At 38.5% G+C, this 18,080-nt stretch overlaps 1 protein-coding gene across 1 annotated transcript in view; it reads right to left on the bottom strand.

Moving 5' to 3' along the window:
* The window catches only part of LOC150097850 (tyrosine-protein phosphatase 10D-like), a 501,687-nt gene that overhangs the window by 164,844 nt on the left and 318,763 nt on the right, over positions 1-18,080 (bottom strand). The gene's annotated exons all lie outside the window — the stretch shown is intronic.

Here is an 18,080-nt window from a genome sequence, read left to right as displayed (position 1 = left end):
CATTAGGAAATGCATAACAGAAGGCAGGCAAGGATCAACAATCTTGAATTTGATTATCTCTTGGAAGGACATAATTCCATTGTAAATAGGGTGTCAAATCATCCTCTAGCTGGTGAAAGTGAAATGAAATGATCATTCGAGTGATGGTCACCTCTATAAGGACTTCTGTGAGAAAGGGATATATGCTGTACAAAGCACAGGCCAGAACTGTGACCAATATGGTAAGAAAGGCAAAATTAGAGTATGAGAGGAAATTAGCAGTACAGGCCAAAGGTAATGCAAAAGAGTTCTTTCGGTATGATTCAAGTAAAATGAAGAATGTTTATGGCAGAATAATTTTAATGAATGCCAATAAGTAGGAAGGTAACTGACACAGATGAAATAGTTGAATTACTAAGTGAACACTTTGCAAGAATATATCATCCAGGCAGAGATATTATAGTTACAAGAGAGGCAAGGGCTTATATGGAAATAGAGGTAAATGAATTGGAGGTACACAGGATATTACAGAACTCAGATGTGAATACACTATGAGATGATTAGATGACATACCAGATAGAGTTTTATGAGAAAGTGCTAGGAAATTGGCAACACCTTTGACCACATTGTTTAATCTAAGTCTCAGTTCTGGATTAGTTTCAAGTGGGTAGAAAGAGAGGAAAATAGTTCCATTGCATAAAGGAGGCACCAAGACTGAGGTAGCAAATTACTGATCAATCAGCATCTCGAGTGTCATGGTCAAGGTATTGGAGAAGTTGCTTAAGAGCAAAATACAGGAATGGGATACTATATGGGGACAACATAGTTTTGTGAAGGGTAGGTCATGCCTAAATAATTTGCTCATTTTTTATAATACAGTGATAGCCGAGTTGGATAAAGGTAATGGATTTCTAGCAATACTGCTGGGATTAGCAAAGGCTTCAGGATACAACATGGAATTCTAATAAAAAATTGCAGCACATGGGGATGGATATAAAGTTGAAGTGGATAAGAGGGTGGATGATGGAGGGATATCAGATAATAGGAGAAGTGTCCAGTAGAAGGTCTGTGACTAGTGGTGTGTGTAAAGAGCTCTGTTCTTTGGCTACTACTTAATTTGTACATGAACGACATAGGAAATGATCTGAGAGGAACTATTCAGTTGTTTGCCAATGATGCAAAATTGGGTAGGACAATAGTCAATAAAGATGTTAAATTTTGCAGGATAATTTAAACGAACTAGCAGTATGAGCAAAGGAGACTGTGTATCAGTTTAATATAGTAAAGTGCAAGATTATGCATTTTGGGGTAAAAGATTCACCAGCTATGTGCCACATTTATGGAGCTGTATTCCAGGAAATTGATGAAGCCAGGGATTTAGGAGTCTTAGTGGATAAAGCAGCTCATTGGATTACTTGGTTATTGAAGAATATCTTGACGAGTAGAGACAAGCAAGTAATTATACCTCTTTATAGAGCCTTGGTAAGACTATCTTGACTACTGCACAGATCTGGTTACCGCATTTCCTGGGAATGAGAAGGTGGAGAGGATCCAGATATGAGTGACCAAGATGGTGGCAGGTCTATGAAATGCACCTTATGAGGATTGGTTGAAGATTTTTAGCTTACAGAAATTGGCTGACAAGCTGAAAAGGGGTGATATTATGATTCAGATATATAACTTACTAAAGGATTTTTACAATATAAATACAGAAGAAATTTTTCTGTTTAAGTGACCATACCACCTGAGATTAGCTCTGCTAATCTCAGGTGGTATGGTCACTTAAACAGAATGGGCGAGGAAAGATTAGCAAAACAAGTGTTCTCTGCCAGGTTGGCAGCAAAACGACCCAGAGGAAGACCAAGATATAGGTGGATTGATACGTACAAAGTGCCTTAGACGATAGAAATATAAGATCTGATAAGGTTGGAGTCTTGACAAGTAACAGACTGATTTGGAGGAAAATTGTAGATAGGAAATTAATAATGATGTAATTTTTTTCATGTAGTACTATCATATCCTGTACACCCCTTGAGGGTACATGGCAGGAATTTGATGATGATGATGATGAAGAAATTTTTCCGAACAAGTCTGTGGTGGGAGAACTAGGACCAACCTTGGTAGTTAGCAAGGGTGTGGGGACTAGATTTTTTACTTGAAGAGTGGTGAATGAGTGGAATAGCTGCCAGAGTCTGTTGTAAGTGCCTTGAATATGAATTAGTTCAACGTGAAGTATGATAGATACTGCACAAATATTTGCAAGTGCTTGGCATAATGTTTAGGATCTCTCTCAATAAGTAAGGATTCCATGGTGTTGCCCATATAAGAATAATAATGATAATATTGAACTATAATATTAGTGATTAAGAGAAACTTAGGAAATGACTTGTAGCAGTTATATCATGGAATGAGGCATTGATGGATGGGAGATCAATGCTCCTTTTTTCCTGTTCACAAATTATCTGGCAACTGCAATGTCCCAAATTCTGCACATTCCAAAGGTTAGGAGGTTAAATAAGATAGGTGTGAAAGAGATGAGGCATGTTCAGATGAAGAAGACATTATAGAAACAGAACAAGATTAGTGGTAATAATCAGTTTGTATGAGAAGTATAAAAAGGAGGTAAGAAAGCCAACTCTCTTGGTAAGGATAGGAAACATGCAATAAGATGATAGTGGTCAGTGAAAACAGTAGAATGATATCACTGCAAAAGGCACCCGTGGAAAATTCTTAGCTACGTGTCTTTCTTCAGTGGGACAATTGCGATAACTATAAAAATATTCGGTCACTGATGCAAACGGCAACTGACCTAATGCTGAGTTCTTACACTTCTGGTGGAGGATATAGTTGAGATGTTATATGAGCAATTCATAAAGGTATTTTATTCTTGAAGACAAAATCATGTAAAACTTGGGAAAGCATCGGGGGGAGGAGTATGAGGAGAGTAAACTTGATGTTAATAAGACTGTAAGAATTGAAGATAATTGAAGATTGGACAAAGGAGACACATACAGTGGTATATTCAAATTTTGTAAAGGCCTTTGAGAGACCTGCCACATGACAAGCTGATAATTAAATTGCAATAGATAGGATTGGATAATAGATTAATGCACTGTACTGGAGACTGGCTGGTATGATATCATTCTCCATACACAACCTGATGACAGGTATCATCAGATTGTTTATGCAGAATGTTATCCCAGAAGAGGAAGGTCACTAGTAGTAAACCTTAAATGTCTGTTTTCAGGCTGTTGCTATTTAACATGTATGCTAATAAGATTGAAAAAGGTTTAAATGGGATATGCAAATGTTCGCATATGATGCAAAAGCTGGGAAAAACTGCAAGGAGTAGAACAGATGTAGCTTTGCAAGAGGACTTGAATGAATAATTAGGTAAATGAGTTGAGTAACCAGTTCAACGTTGCAGAGTGTAAAGTTTTAAAATTTGGGAAGCAAAGTTGGATGCAGTGTTTAAGATTGGTAGGGATATCTTTGAGGAGATGGAGGAGACAATTTATCTGGGGGTGTTGGTGGATAAGGAACTAAAATTTTGGGTACTTTTTGCTAAGACTGTGAGGGCAATACAGTAGATTATGAGGACACTGATGTGAAGAAGTAAGGATATCATGATTATTATCATTATAATTATTATCCAGGCCTCCATGGAGTCAAAAGACTCATCGTGGGAGGTCGTTTTTAGGAAATACAAAGTTTATCATACCACTCCTTGAACCTACTGATCGGTCCCACTCCAACCACTCTCTCAGGTAATGCATTCCAAGGTTCAACCACCCTCCATGCAAAGAAACCACTCCTCACCCTCTTGCGCACAGCCTCCTTTCGTAATTTCCAGGTATGGCCCCTTGTAATCGCTCCTTCCCGCCAGGTGAAAGAACTCTCCAATGTTCTACCCTGTAACTGCCTCTCAACAGTTTAAAAGTCTTGATCATATCACCTCTCCTTCTATCCATCAAACTCTGTAGTCCACATTCCCTCAGTCGATCCTCATAACTCATATTGTACAGTCCTGAAACCATCTTTGTTATCCGCCTCTGTACCCTTTCCACAGTCAATTTATCTCCTTCAAATCCTGGGGACCAAATATGAGAACAATAGCCTAAGTGTGGTCTGATCAGGGCCTTATACAACGGAATGATAACTCTTTTATCTCTACAGGTCAGCATCCTTCTCAGTATTGCAGCAATCCTCTGAGTTACCCTCACCATCTTTGCAATATGCTCCCTGTATTTCAGTCAGTTTTCTATCAATCATTACCCCCAGATCTTGTCTCCCCTACCTCCTCCAGTACAGCTCCTCCAATCGAGTACTCATCCTCCTATCGATGGACCCAAACCTCAAGACTACATTTTGCTGCATTGAACCGACACCCCCATTTATTTGCCCATCTGTCTAGTTTATTCAAATCCTCTTGCAGGGTTGCCACATCTGAACTATTACTGATAACCCTTCCCAACTTCATATCATCTGCAAACAACTGAATGTCCCCTTGCAATCCATTGACAATATCATTGATATAAAGATTGAACAATACAAGTCCCAGTACTGAGCCCTGTGGAACCCCACTTGTAACCTTCTGCTTCCTTGATATTGCCCCGTCATACACAACTCTCTGATACTTATCAGTCAGCCAATTCTGAATCCATTTGACTAACCTGACATTTAAACCCATGTGCTGCAACTTAAATAATCAGCTTATCATGTGGCACCCTGTTAAACGGCTGTGCAAAATCTAATTACAGTGCCTATAATTAGGCACTTCCAGTCTGCTACCGCCCTTATGCAGCGGCACTATCTTACCTTCCTTCCATTCCCTGGGTACCTTTCCTTCAGCCAGACTTTTATTGAAAAGCCAGGTCAACGGAGCTGTCAGTTCTTTAGTACATTCTCTCAAAACCAGTGGTGAAATACCATCCAGTCCAACAGCTTTATTGGTATCCAGAGTACTCAGTATTTGGAACACACTCTCCTCTGGCACCTCTAAATCCTGATCCTGCCCTATCCCTCTAGTATTAAAACCTATTCCAGGATGAAATACTCCAAGAAAGTGCTCACTGAACAACTCCACTATGTCCTCTGCATCAGTCACTATATTCCCATTTTTATCCCGCAATGTCATTCTTCCACAATTTTCTCCGTCTACTGGCCACATAGCTAAAAAATTCCCTGGGATTTTCTTTGGATCTTAGTGCCAATCTCTTCTCATATTCCAGTTTTGTTTTCTTCACCATTCTGGTCACTCTCCTGGTCTGCATCTTATATTCTTCATGCTTCTGTCCTCCACCCCTCTCCTTGTATATCTTCCATAATCTCTTTTTCAACTGCAGTTCCTGTTTGATATCGTTTGTCATCCACTTTACACCAATTTGAGTCCGCTTCTTCACTAGTGGAATACAGCTTACTATTGCTGCTAACAAATATTCTTTCACAATTTCCCAAGCACTAATGATATCTTGGCCTTCCAATTCTTCCCTCCATGGAACTGCCTCTAGTTGATACCTAAGACTACTATAATCACCCGCCTTATAATTCCACATACGTTCCCTTTTCTTTGATACACCTGCATGTCTGTTCATCTTCCAAGTCAAAACCACACAGTCACTCTCTCCAACTGGTGGGAGAGATGCCTCTCACTCATTATCAGCTCTTCTGATGCTATGACCAAATCTAAAACTCTTGTTCCGTCCATTACATGCTGCCGAAGACATTTGTCCCTCAAGAATTCCAGAAATTCTATCCCCTTCCTCCTACTTGCATTTTCCTCTTCCCAGCTTATACTGCTGTAGTTAAAATCTCCCATCACAATCATTCTTCTTGCACTTGCCATGCTCAACTGCCTAAACATCTCCTGGTCCTCACCCTCTGTGCTCCCTGGTTAATAGCAACACCCCAATAAATATCCTGTCTTGGCCACTTCTACCTCTCACCGTATGCTCTCAAAACCATTTGTGTCACTGCCTTCCAAAGCCTCTACTCTTAGAGGACATAAGTCATCACTTATCATAAGCAGTACTCCACCAACACATTTTCCTTTCCTATTCTGCTGAAAAATGCTGTACCGTGCCACTTCAATTCAGGTTATTATATCATCCTCCATCAACCACTTCTCAGAGAACCCAATAGTCTTTGGTCAGGTTGATGCTATAGCGCCACCAATTCATTTCCTGTATTTCAGACACTCCTGGCATTAGTATAGAGCATAAAAATGTCACTGCTTCTATATCTATCATTGTCCCCTCTCGACCTCCTGGGCTCAATGTTTCCTGACATCGTCCCCCTTCCCTCAAGCACCCATTCCTACAAGAGGCCATCCCTGCTACCATTCACCCTGGGAATTCTAGTTTTCCTGCATTGACACACTGACTCGTTCAGAAAACAACAATCTTTCCAGATGCCTTCGTCCTTCCTCATTCAAATGCAAGCAGTATCCAGCATGCAGTTCCCTTCTGTCTTCAAACGCCCTCCAAGCATACAGTTCCTTTCTATCTTCAAACACCCTCCAAGCATCCACATATTCCAACCCTCTCTTCTCACACATTCTGGCTATTATGTGATTCAGTATTGCTGCTCTTCTGCTCAGCTCGTCACTATCATACCTGGGCAACACACGCACAATCTTCCCTCTCTGCATTTTCTTTTGCACAACTTCAAGCAAGAATCTCTCGCCACCTGATTTGCACTGCCTCTCAAGTCATTCGTGCCCATCATCTCATCCATCCTTTCACCCCTCTTAATTGCCATAGCCACATTCTCTATTGTTCCTCAAGGCAAACACTCCTCATGCATCCTATCTTGCACACCACGGATCATTGAGTCACCCATACATTATACCTCTCATCATTCCCTCTCTCCTACTGTTTCCATTCTCTCCTCCTTCATCACTCCCATAACTCTCTCTCTCATTTCCTCTCTTCCACTTATCCTATTCTCTCCTCTTGTGTTATTCCCATAACTCTCTCTCATTCCCTCTCTTCTACTATTCCCATTCTCTCCTCTTCTATCATTCCCAAAATGCTCTCCCCTCCGATCCTTCCTAAAACTCTCCCTCTCTCCTTCTCTGATTCGCCTTGCATTTCTCTCTTCCATTCTCCTCATCTCATCTTTCATATTTCTTATCTCATTCACAAGACATTCCACCTCCTCTTTCAGCCCATCTATCTCCCTCTGCAAGTCAGTCATTCTAAATCGAAATTCACTCTCCTCCCAAACAAAACCATCTCCGAAACTTTCACAGTGACTCACGCCTACCAGACTATCGACTATTATTTTCTCATGTTAAAAAAATTTCACTCCTCACACCACATTTCTCAGAAACTTAGTATTGTATGCATGTTGAAGAACCGTGCCTCTCTCCTTACAACAGATCAACAAGACCTCCAGGAAGAACTATCCCTGATATCCACCAACCTTACCATGAATGGATTTCCTCGAAGACTCATCCACAAGATACTTTTCTCTGAACCCCGACAAAGACAACAAGATGATGTACGTTATATTTCTACCATCATCATTCCATACTTAGGGACAGTTTCCAATAAGATTGCTAGACTCCTTAGACCACATAAAATAAGAGTGGCCTTTAAACCCACAGAAACAATTAGACAATTCTTAAGATCTCCAAAAGATACCCATCCTTTCTCCAAACATGCTGGAGTTTATAACATACCATGCTCGTGCGGTTTGAATTACACTGGCCAAACTTCAAGGAGCCTTGAAATTAAGCAAAAAGAACACATAGGTGACGTCAATAATAACAGAGAAGAAAAATCGGGGTTAGGTTTTCATTTCTCAAGAACGAACCATACCATAGAGTGGGATAGAAGCACAATTCCTTACATGGAGGAGGACTTCCGCTCCCGAATTTTTAAGGAGGCCACAACAGTTGCCCGCTGTATACAAAACCTTAAAAGGAACCAAGGACTAATCTTGCCCGTGATCTGGAAGACCCTTATCAGATCCTTCAACTCGCCAGAACTGAATTATAGTGCCAACTATAGAACGTTCCTAAATAACAACAAGTGATATCATCCACGTTCCATGAATGTATTGTACGCGCTCTGCTTTTTGTTTAATATAATTGGAATCGGTTGATTATAGTTTGTAACAGTTTTTTACTTTTTAGTGCTGTACATCAGTTATGTACCCTGAAGATGCCAACAGACTTAGTTGGTGAAACTAGTTGGTATAACTTAGTTGTTCACTATATGCACTTGATCAATATAATCCCAATAAAAGTCTTTCTATTATTTTCTCATTCATATTTTTTTCTTCATTCTCTCCTATCACACTACTCGATATTCATTTCCCGTTCCTGGAGCAACTAGGTCAGTTATTGATATATCTATTTCATTTATTTCCTCCCATTGCCTGCATTTTGCACACACACGCACTCCTCACTCTCTCACCACCCACATATCCAACTCCCAAGATGCATACATGCCGCAAGTACTGCATGCCACAAAGCCCCTTATTATATTACTTATAATGAAGTTCTTAAATGGCGGAGAACTTGGCGACAAGGCCATTTGCGACTGCAGCTGAATCTGCCATCATTCCTTACTGCCGAGGAACTACTAAAGTAATTATATATAAAGGCTAAATAAACACTGTATTACACACACACACACACATATATATATATATATATAAACGCTAAATGTACATATACATATATATAAATGCTATATTCATCTATACCAAATAGCAAATAACTTATCTTTTCTTCCACCGCCAATACTCCCAACTGCGACCACACGTTCTCAGTAACTCAAAAATAACACAATATGTAACACGAAACTCTAAAGCAGAACCTCTAAACAACAGTTGTGTTACTGAGAAAAAAAATGGAGCACACTTCACACTATACGCCTTTTAAAAAACACTTTTTTTTAACAACAGCTCAAATCTACTGCCGCATTCTTCAGCAACCCTGGCGCCCTCCTACTGTAAAAGGTGTTAACTGGATTGTGTTTGGTCATCTGGTTTTCAAAAGAATGAAAAGATGTTAGAAAAAGTCCTAAGGTGTTTCTTCAATGTTGGGTATGAAAAGAGAGATTGAAGGAGTGCAAATTTCAGAATCTAGTGGATAGGAGGAGCATGTGTGTGTGTGGGGGGGGGGGCATGACTGAGACATATAAGCTGGTAAGGGGTTAACATCATATAAATGTGGATGAGATATTTCATAAAATAGTTGGAGACAGGAGGATGTCATGAGGCCATCCCTGGAAGCTGTGTAAGAAGGGTGAGAGCAGGGGGGGTGGGTGAGCAGGTTTTTTGCAAGAAGAGTGGTAAGTGATTGGAATGCATTGCCCAAGAATGTGGGTATGAAGACAGTGAATACATTTTTAAGGCAATATGATTAGTTGTGTGTGTGTGTGTGTGTGAGAGAGAGAAAGAGAAAAAAAATGGGACCTCCCATGAAGAGTCTTTTGACTTATTAGAGATCTAGTGATGATGATGATAATAATGAGAAAAGATTGGGAAATGAAGCCAAAGGAAATCTGAGGGTGCTTATCCATCTAGCATCATTCTCCTCTCAATCTCCTCTCATATTGTGCTTTTTCTTTCTTTACCATGCTTGTCACTTTATTAGTTTGAATTTTATACTCTTTATGCATGTTTTTTTTTCCCTTCTCTCTTTTTGTGTATGTGTGTGTGTAGTCATTACATTTTCCACACTGCTTGTCTAATTTCATAATCATATCCTATTTATTTATTTGACATTTGGTATGCAGTTGTTTGCTGAGAAGCTTTGATGTCAAAATCAAATGTCTTGGAAATGTATGGAGAAATGCATTTCCATGAGAATGGGGATTGATATAGGGCTGGTGAGATGGATATCAGGGGTTGGCTGATGAAGAGATATCAGATAGTTTATTCAGGAGTAGAGTCCAAAAGAAGGCCTGTGACTAGTGGCACACAGCACTTGGACTGCTACTCTTAGAAATGCATTTCCACGAGAATGGGGATGGATAGGAGGGTGATTGATGAAGAGATATCAGAGAGTAGTTTATTCAGGAGTAGAGTCCAAAACAAGACCTGTGACTAGTGGCGAGCAGCAGGGTTCTGTTCTTGGACTGCTACTGTTTAATTTGTTCATTAACAACATATGAAAGGATATCAGAGGAACTGTTCAGTTATTTGCCGATGATGCAAAGTTGGATAGAGCAATAGTTAATACTTATTTTTCAGTTTTTCAGAATTTTGCAGGATGATTTGGATAGATTGGCAGACTGGGCAAAGGAGAATGGATGTCAGTTTAATGTGACAAAGTGTAAGGTTACGCATTTTGAAGTGAAAAGATCACCATCTGTATACCACATTGGTGGAACAGTACTCCAGGATATCAACAAAGACAGAGACTTGGGAGTGTTAGCGGACGGGCAGTTAAAGTTTAGGAGGAACATAGCAAAAGTGGCTTAAGTAGCTCATCAGCTCACTTGGTTACTGAAGAATACTTTCACGAGTAGAGAGAAGCAGGTTATTGTTCCTAATAATAAGACCCCATCTTGACTACTGTGCGCAAATCTGGGGACCAGGTTTTCTTGGTAATGAGGAGGTAGTGGAGAGGATCCAGAGGCAACTGACCAAGATAGTAGCAGGTCAATGGAATGAACATTACATGAAAAGGTTGAAGATCTATGGGTTACAGACCCACAGATCTGCATACTGGTTGATATGTGGAAAAGGGATGATATGATTGAGACATACAAATTACTGAGAGGTTTTTGCAAGATTAATTCGAAGGAAATTTTTCAGAATAAGTGTGTTGGTGGGAGAACTAGGGTCTATCCATGGAAAGTGAATAAGAGTGTAGTTAGCAAGGGTGTTAGAACTAGGTTTTTTTTGCTTGGAGAGTAGTGAATGAGTGGAATAGGTTGCCAGAACCTGTTGTGGGTGCCATGAGTGAGAATGAGTTCAAAGCAAAGTATAATAGATATTGCACAAATGTTGGATAGTTCTTGACATGATGTTTAGGGCTTCCCTCGATAAGTCTAAGGACTCCTTGAGTTGCACATAATAATAATACTAACACCTGAGATTAGATCTACTGACATATTAATGGATGTTATCAATGTCAAGTTCTTTCCTAATATTCCAATTTTTAATATGATATTGCCATAGATGGCATCTATTCACTCTTCTAATCTTTCTCAGAACTCTCATATCTATAATCTCCAGTTTTTGATCAAGTGTTTTATTTATAACCCAGCTCTCAGATCCATAAGTTAAAACTGGTTTGAACACTGTCTTGTATACAGCTAGTTTAGTGTTTTGACTCATTTCTTTCTTATTCCATATACATTTATTTAGTTGAATTTCCACCATGTCAGCTTAGCTAATTCTGTTATCTATTTCCACATTTAATTTGCCATCTTCAGTAAAAATTGCACCTAAATAGCTGAAATGTTTTACTTGTTCTATAAGTTCTCCATTTAGGATACAGGTGTAGTTTTTAATATTTTGCCTATTTTCATGGTGTTAGATCCTGAATGGAGAACTTTACAAGTAAATTCTTCATTCAGGATTTAACATGATAAATATTACTAATTAAGGAGATACCTGCACATCAGCTAATAATTATGAAAAATTTCTTTATGTTATGTGATAATGTGTAGCCCATATGTGCCATATATTGAAATTTATTCCTGTATAACTGAAATGAGAAGCAGAGAATTTTGTGTCAGAATAGTAAGAATTATGTAAGGGAATTGTTAAGTTATTTGTAAATCCCATTAAGCTGTCTAGTACATAGATACTCTAGAGATAAATTATGCTGGTGTTGAGCGGAATGTATTTTCCTCCTACAAGAAGTTAGTTGATACCAGTACAAAACTCGAAAAGGAGTAGGCAAGCATAACCTAGCTGGTTGTTGAAGGAAGTGTAAATCTATCAGATGGGGTGTGAAAAGTTTTTTTTTGTGTTGTTTATCTAGACATGAACTCACAGTTGACTCTAAGGCCCAGGCTAAGCAGAAGAGTCATCCCCAGGAAACTGAGGAAGGAGTAAAAAAAAAAAAAAAAAAAGGGTTTCTCTGAGAGAACAGAAAAACTTTTTTTTTCTTGAAAGGGAGGACTTTCTAAGGCCCAGGCTAAACAGAAGAGTCATCCCCAGGAAACTGAGGAAGGAGTAAAAAAAAAAAAGGGTTTCTCTGAGAGAACAGAAAAACTTTTTTTTTCTTGAAAGGGGGCTTTTGTTAGATCCTGAATGGAGAACTTTACAGTAAATTCTTTATTCAGGATTTAACATGATAAATATTACTAATTAAGGAGATACCTGCACATCAGCTAATAATTATGAAAAATTTCTTTATGTTATGTGATAATGACACATAATGACAATATATGACACATATGGATGTAGTCCATATGTGTGATATATTGAAATTTATTCCTGTATAACTGAAATGAGAAGCAGAGAATTTTGTGTCAGAATAGTAAGAATTATGTAAGGGAATTGGTAAGTTATTTGTAAATCCCATTAAGCTGTCTAGTACATTACAAAATTTTAAGAAAGATAATAAGTAATCCGGAATAATCGTGTATAATCTGTCCGAGTCGAGCATAGCGATGGAGGCTGTACCTACGTGGAAAGTGATATCAGAACGACTACCTGGAATAGGATAACCTAACAGATTAGGGAGAGTGTAGGATCACCCAAGGGGCACGAACGATGGGGTTCGTGGGTAAAAAAACACATCGAATAGAGGGTGCCCGAAAGGGTGAATAAAAGACGATGTGCGCGATATCACAGGGCTTTTTTTCTTCTTCAGTTCCTGGATTCCAGTTTTAGGAGTTTTGTCGGGGGATTCGTGAGACAGCGGTGGGTCGACTAGAGTGATGCCAGATGACGAGGCCTATTCTTGAGAACGCTTGAGGATTTCCAAGTGAAGCTGATCATGTTACGACGGCCTATGCAGAATCGAGCCTTCGAATAAACTCCCATCGAGGAGAATGGAGAAAATTTCCAGCAGAGCAGTAGACAGCACGCCACAGTCCGGAAATGATTCAAAGAAAAGCATAGTGCATCGCCAGGTGCGGAAATGATTCAAAGAAAAGCGTAGTGCATCGCCAGGTGCAAAGACGGCCGATAACTATATAGTAAGGTAATCCAGATCTACATGAGATGGCGGCATGAAATCAGAAAGGATCTGGTAATGTAAAGAATTTCATTCTATTAAAAATCGCTTAGAAGAATAAGAAATTTGTGTATACTGAAAACTGAGGACACTAATAGAGAACTTTTAAGTGAGAATTTGATTGAATTAGTTAAGACCATGTGGAACAAAGAAGAATTGTTGATAGGCAGTATTTTGATTGAGAATGGCTAGGCTTGACTAACGGAATTTAGAATTAAGATGGTTATTGACAGAGTATTAATGAAAGTGTTCAATGCATGTTCTGTGAATAACTTGCGAAAGGAATTATATCCTAGTAGTGTTATGCTTACACTTAATCTTATCTTTTCGTAATTGAAGGATGTAGCTTACTCAAATTCATTGTTGTGATTTAGTATGAACCTTAACTTAGAGTGAGTTTTGTTCTATTGAGTACTTGAATTTTCTTAACTGTAAATGTTTTATGCTTTTCCAATAAACATGTTTTGTACCTTATATCTGAGTTTATGCCTGATTACGAATTCAAACCACCACTTATGAAATAGAACCTTTTGGCAGGAAGGAATTAGATATTATTGCTTAAGTGAGATTCAGGTCACGACTGCTAACTGATCTACAAGGCGAGATTATAGGATTGAATGTTGTGTATATGCTTTTGGAATTGTTTCCCTGAACAAGAGTCTCTTCTGTTATAGGATATTGGCTGGCACAGCATAAAAATAAATTTTCCCAATATCCGAAGAGGAAATAGATCTGAATTAATAATTAAAAGGCACAGCAGTAGGATAGAAAACGGGATAATTTAGAGTTAGAATAAGGTATAATATAGAGGAAACAATGACATAACAATGGTGTATGTCCTGATTTTCTTAACAAATTTATCTCAACGGTTAATAATTCAATTTAATCAGGGAATATTGAAAACTTGAACTGGATGTGTTTAGAAGTACAACCTCAACTACATAAAGCACAGAACTAAGTATGATCCCTTTTTACAGATAGGTACCATGAGAGCTCTGCTCCAATCATTTGATCTGGAACTAAGAGCTAAGATATTCTGAATCTAATATCACGTTTAATACCACTTTCCTTCATAATGCGATCCATATCAATGATGAATAACAGTGGAGATAACATGCACCCATGTCTCACAAATGATTTAACATTAAACCATCTTCCTGTACCTCCTTCAATTATAACTGCTGACTTACAACTCAAACATAGACTCAAATACTGCTTTATATAATGACTTATTTACACCATATAATTGTAGTGTTTTGAACTGCTTTCCTTTTAGTACTTTATTATATGCCTTTTTCAGATCTATGAAACTGAAATACAGATCCTTGTTATATTCCCATGAATTCTGAACTATCTGTCTTAAAGTGAAAATCTGTTCCTGACAACTTCTGTTTGACCTGAATCCAGCTTGTTCTCCTGCAAGCTTCCATTCCAAAATTTTTCTTAACAGTTTCTCAAGCATATATGTATAAATCTTACCTGGAACACTGGGTAGGGAAATTCCTCTATAATTCTCACATTCAGTATTATTTCCCTTTTTACAGATGGGTACCATGATAGCTATACTCCCATCATCTAGAATTTGATCCTTTGACCAGGTCTTCTGAATTATTATTAACATCCGACCTTCACGGAGTCAGAGACTCATTATGGGAGGTACACACTATTGCACACATCGCTCATCCAACCGTACCTTAAAATGATTCAACGTGTCTACATTCACAACACACTCAGGCAATGCATTCACTCAGCAACCACCTTCCTTGCAAAGCCTTCTCCTCAGTCCTCTGCTCACATCTTTATACGGTTTCCAGCAATGGCCTCTTTTCTACCTCCCTCCCTCATTCTAAGAAAAATCTCTTCCATGTCAACCTGATAACAACCCTTGACTAGCTTATATGTAACAATCATATCCGCTCCCTTTCCTCTTATTCACGAGGCTATGCAACTTACATCCTCTCAATCTGTTCTTGCACTCCACATTCCAAAGACCATTGATCACTTTTGTGAATCTTCTCTGGACCCTTCCCAACAGATCCTTGTCACCATGAAAACCTGGTGACCAAATCTATGCATAATAACCCATGTGAGGCCTGATCAAGGCATTACACAATGGCATCATAACCTCTCTATTTGATAGCTATACTCCCATCATGTCAGGGTCATCTGCATCATTGCCATTATCCGATATGATGTCTTCACAACTTGTGCAATGTGGCCTGTGAATTTTAGGTCCTTGTCCACTATCACTCCTAGATCTCTCATCTCCTCTATTTCCTTTTAAGTTTCCCCACTAAGTGTATACTTTGTATCCCATTGTTGCTTATCAAATCTCAAACCTTACACTTTACAATATTGAACTGATAGTTCCACTTACCTTCTCATTCATGCAATCTTTTCAAGTCCTCGTGTAAAGCTATAACATCCACTTGACTCTGCATTGTTCTCCCCAGTTTTGCATCATCTGTATATCACTAGTTAAACTCATCCCAATATCATTAACATACAAATTGAATAATGGCCCCAAAACTGACCCCTGCAGCACACCAGGGTGACCTTTCTCTTTTGGGATACTGCACCCCAGTGCTGGAATTAGACTTGCTGCAGCCCTAAGCTATCCAAAACCCAGAGGCCCCCTACTATTTTAAATTACATCAGCTGGTCTCAGAAAAATTTTAAACATATATGCCTTTCTAATATATGAAAATATATTGTCTTTTAATTTTTATTAAAAAAAAAATAAAGTATGCGTTTACAAAATCACAAAAATAATTATATAATTAAAGGGTTTTAAAAACGACAAATAAGGCTCAAAAAAAAAAAAAAAAAAAGAAGACAAAATATCTCAATCACTTTTACAATGTGCCAAAATTATTTTAATGTTATATTTTGTATATTTAAAATTATTTAGAAATGATCATTGTGATATGTCTGACTTCATTTGAGTGATTTTTCTACGAATATTTTTTTTATCAATTTTTATATTTTTTTTTGTTTTTTTATTTGAGACCCCAGCAGATTGTGAGGCCCTAAGCTGTAGCTTTTTTAGCTTATACGTAAATCCGGCACTGCTGCACCCCCATATACAACTTTCTGATACCTATCTGACAGCCAGTCACTGATCCAAATCAGAAGTCTGTTATCCAATCCATCTGTTTCAATTTATTTACTAGCTTGTGTGGCAATCTATCAAAAGCCTTTGCAAAATCCAAGTACACTATTGTATATGCATCTCCCCTGTCCAAGGTGTTTGTCACCTTGTTATAGTACATAAGTAAGCTAGTGAAACATGATCTCCCTTAACAAACTCATGCTGATAACCACAAAGAATACTGCTGTTATCAACCGATTTCTGTATCCTACTTCTCACCAATCTCTCCAGCACCTTCACCACAACTCTAGATATATAGACCAGCCTATAATTTGAAACTATAGTCTTATCACCACATTTATGCAGTGGAACAATTTTACCCTCCTTCCACTCCCTTGGAACGTGTGCTGTTGCAAGACTTTTATTAAACAGGCATGCCAATGTTACTGCCAATTCCCTGGAACATTCTCTTAAGATGCGTGGTGATATGTCATCAAATTCTATCACCTTATTGACATTAAGTTTATTTATTTCCTCAAATACCTCCTGCTTACTCACAATTAAGCCATCCTCTCCTGTCCTCTACACTTAAGTTCTTCATGATTCCACCCTGATAAGGATGAAACACCCTTATAAATTGATCATAAAAAGTTTCATAAAAATAAGTGGACCATAGAACTTATGGGAATACACCCACCAGCATTTACGAGTTGACCTACTGCGGACCATTTAGAAAAGATGAATGGACATCTGGGCAGCATTCGTGTTTTCTAAATGGTCCACACTAGGGCAACTCATAAATGCTGGCGGGTGTATTCCCGTAAGCTCTCTGTTTACGAAACTTTCACAGTTTCTACATTCAGTTTTGAAATAATGTTGGATCTAATATCGACTTGATTTTTATAATAACATATTATGGTTTAGAAATGATAAAGATCACCTGTTAGTTCAAAAGCACAGTTGGTGGGGTACCATCAGATCTAGAAGTCTTTTTGGTATCCAAGTTGTTCAAGATTCTGCTGATGTCTTTCTGGCAAAAGACCCCCCCCCCCCCCACATTGGCATGCAATGCAATGTTCCAAGTATAAGTGCAGGTGATTTACCTTGGTCATCCATGCAGGAGTTGGATGAAAAGAGTGATGGCAAGAGCTTAGCTTTATGTTTAGGTGAAATTGCAATACTGCCATATGGGGGAGAGACAGAGAAAAACAGAGAGAGAGAGGCAGGAGCACAGATGGATAGAACTGCACTCAATAGTTTTTGCAAGGATCAGAGAGTATGACTGCCATAAGACTAAATTTTCTACATTTAGTCTTTCAAAATCAAACTTACCTCCATTAATTATTGTTCAGTGTAAGCTGCAAATGAGGAAAACCATGGTTGGGATACCAGGAATTTTGAATAGATTGAGTAACGAAGATCCTCAATTCCAATATGGGTAATTTCTGTAATATAATCACAAGTATTTGGGATCTGAAGAACAGAAATAGAATCAGAGACCTTTCCACTTGGTACTGTGGTAATGCCAAAAGATATAAGATGAATGGATAAAGGGTGGGGGAGGGGGAGAACGATGTTCCACAAGAGATGAAAGTAGTATGATGCTGTGATCAATTACAAGAGAAGAGGTCACCTCAACAATTAACGTGAAAAAAGAACTAGTTAAGAAAAGATCTAGTGGCTGGGTGACTGGAGAGAACCTTTGGGTTTTCTGGTTGGGACATGAACAATTTGTTTTTGTTCATTCTTTACAGGTCAACTTCTCTTCCTTCTTCTTTGGAAAAGGAAATCAGTTAAAGTTGTTAACAGTAAAGTTGCCAAGAAGAATGATTTCACTGTTAAGGTAGTTGGAAC

Source organism: Typopeltis vanoorti, chromosome 16 (assembly GCF_054136105.1).
Source record: "Typopeltis vanoorti isolate ZY-2024b chromosome 16, IOZ_Tvanoo_1.0, whole genome shotgun sequence".
NCBI lineage: Eukaryota > Metazoa > Arthropoda > Arachnida > Uropygi > Thelyphonidae > Typopeltis > Typopeltis vanoorti.
The sequence above is the reverse complement of the archived record's forward strand: the minus strand, read 5'-3'. Positions and strand labels throughout refer to the sequence as shown.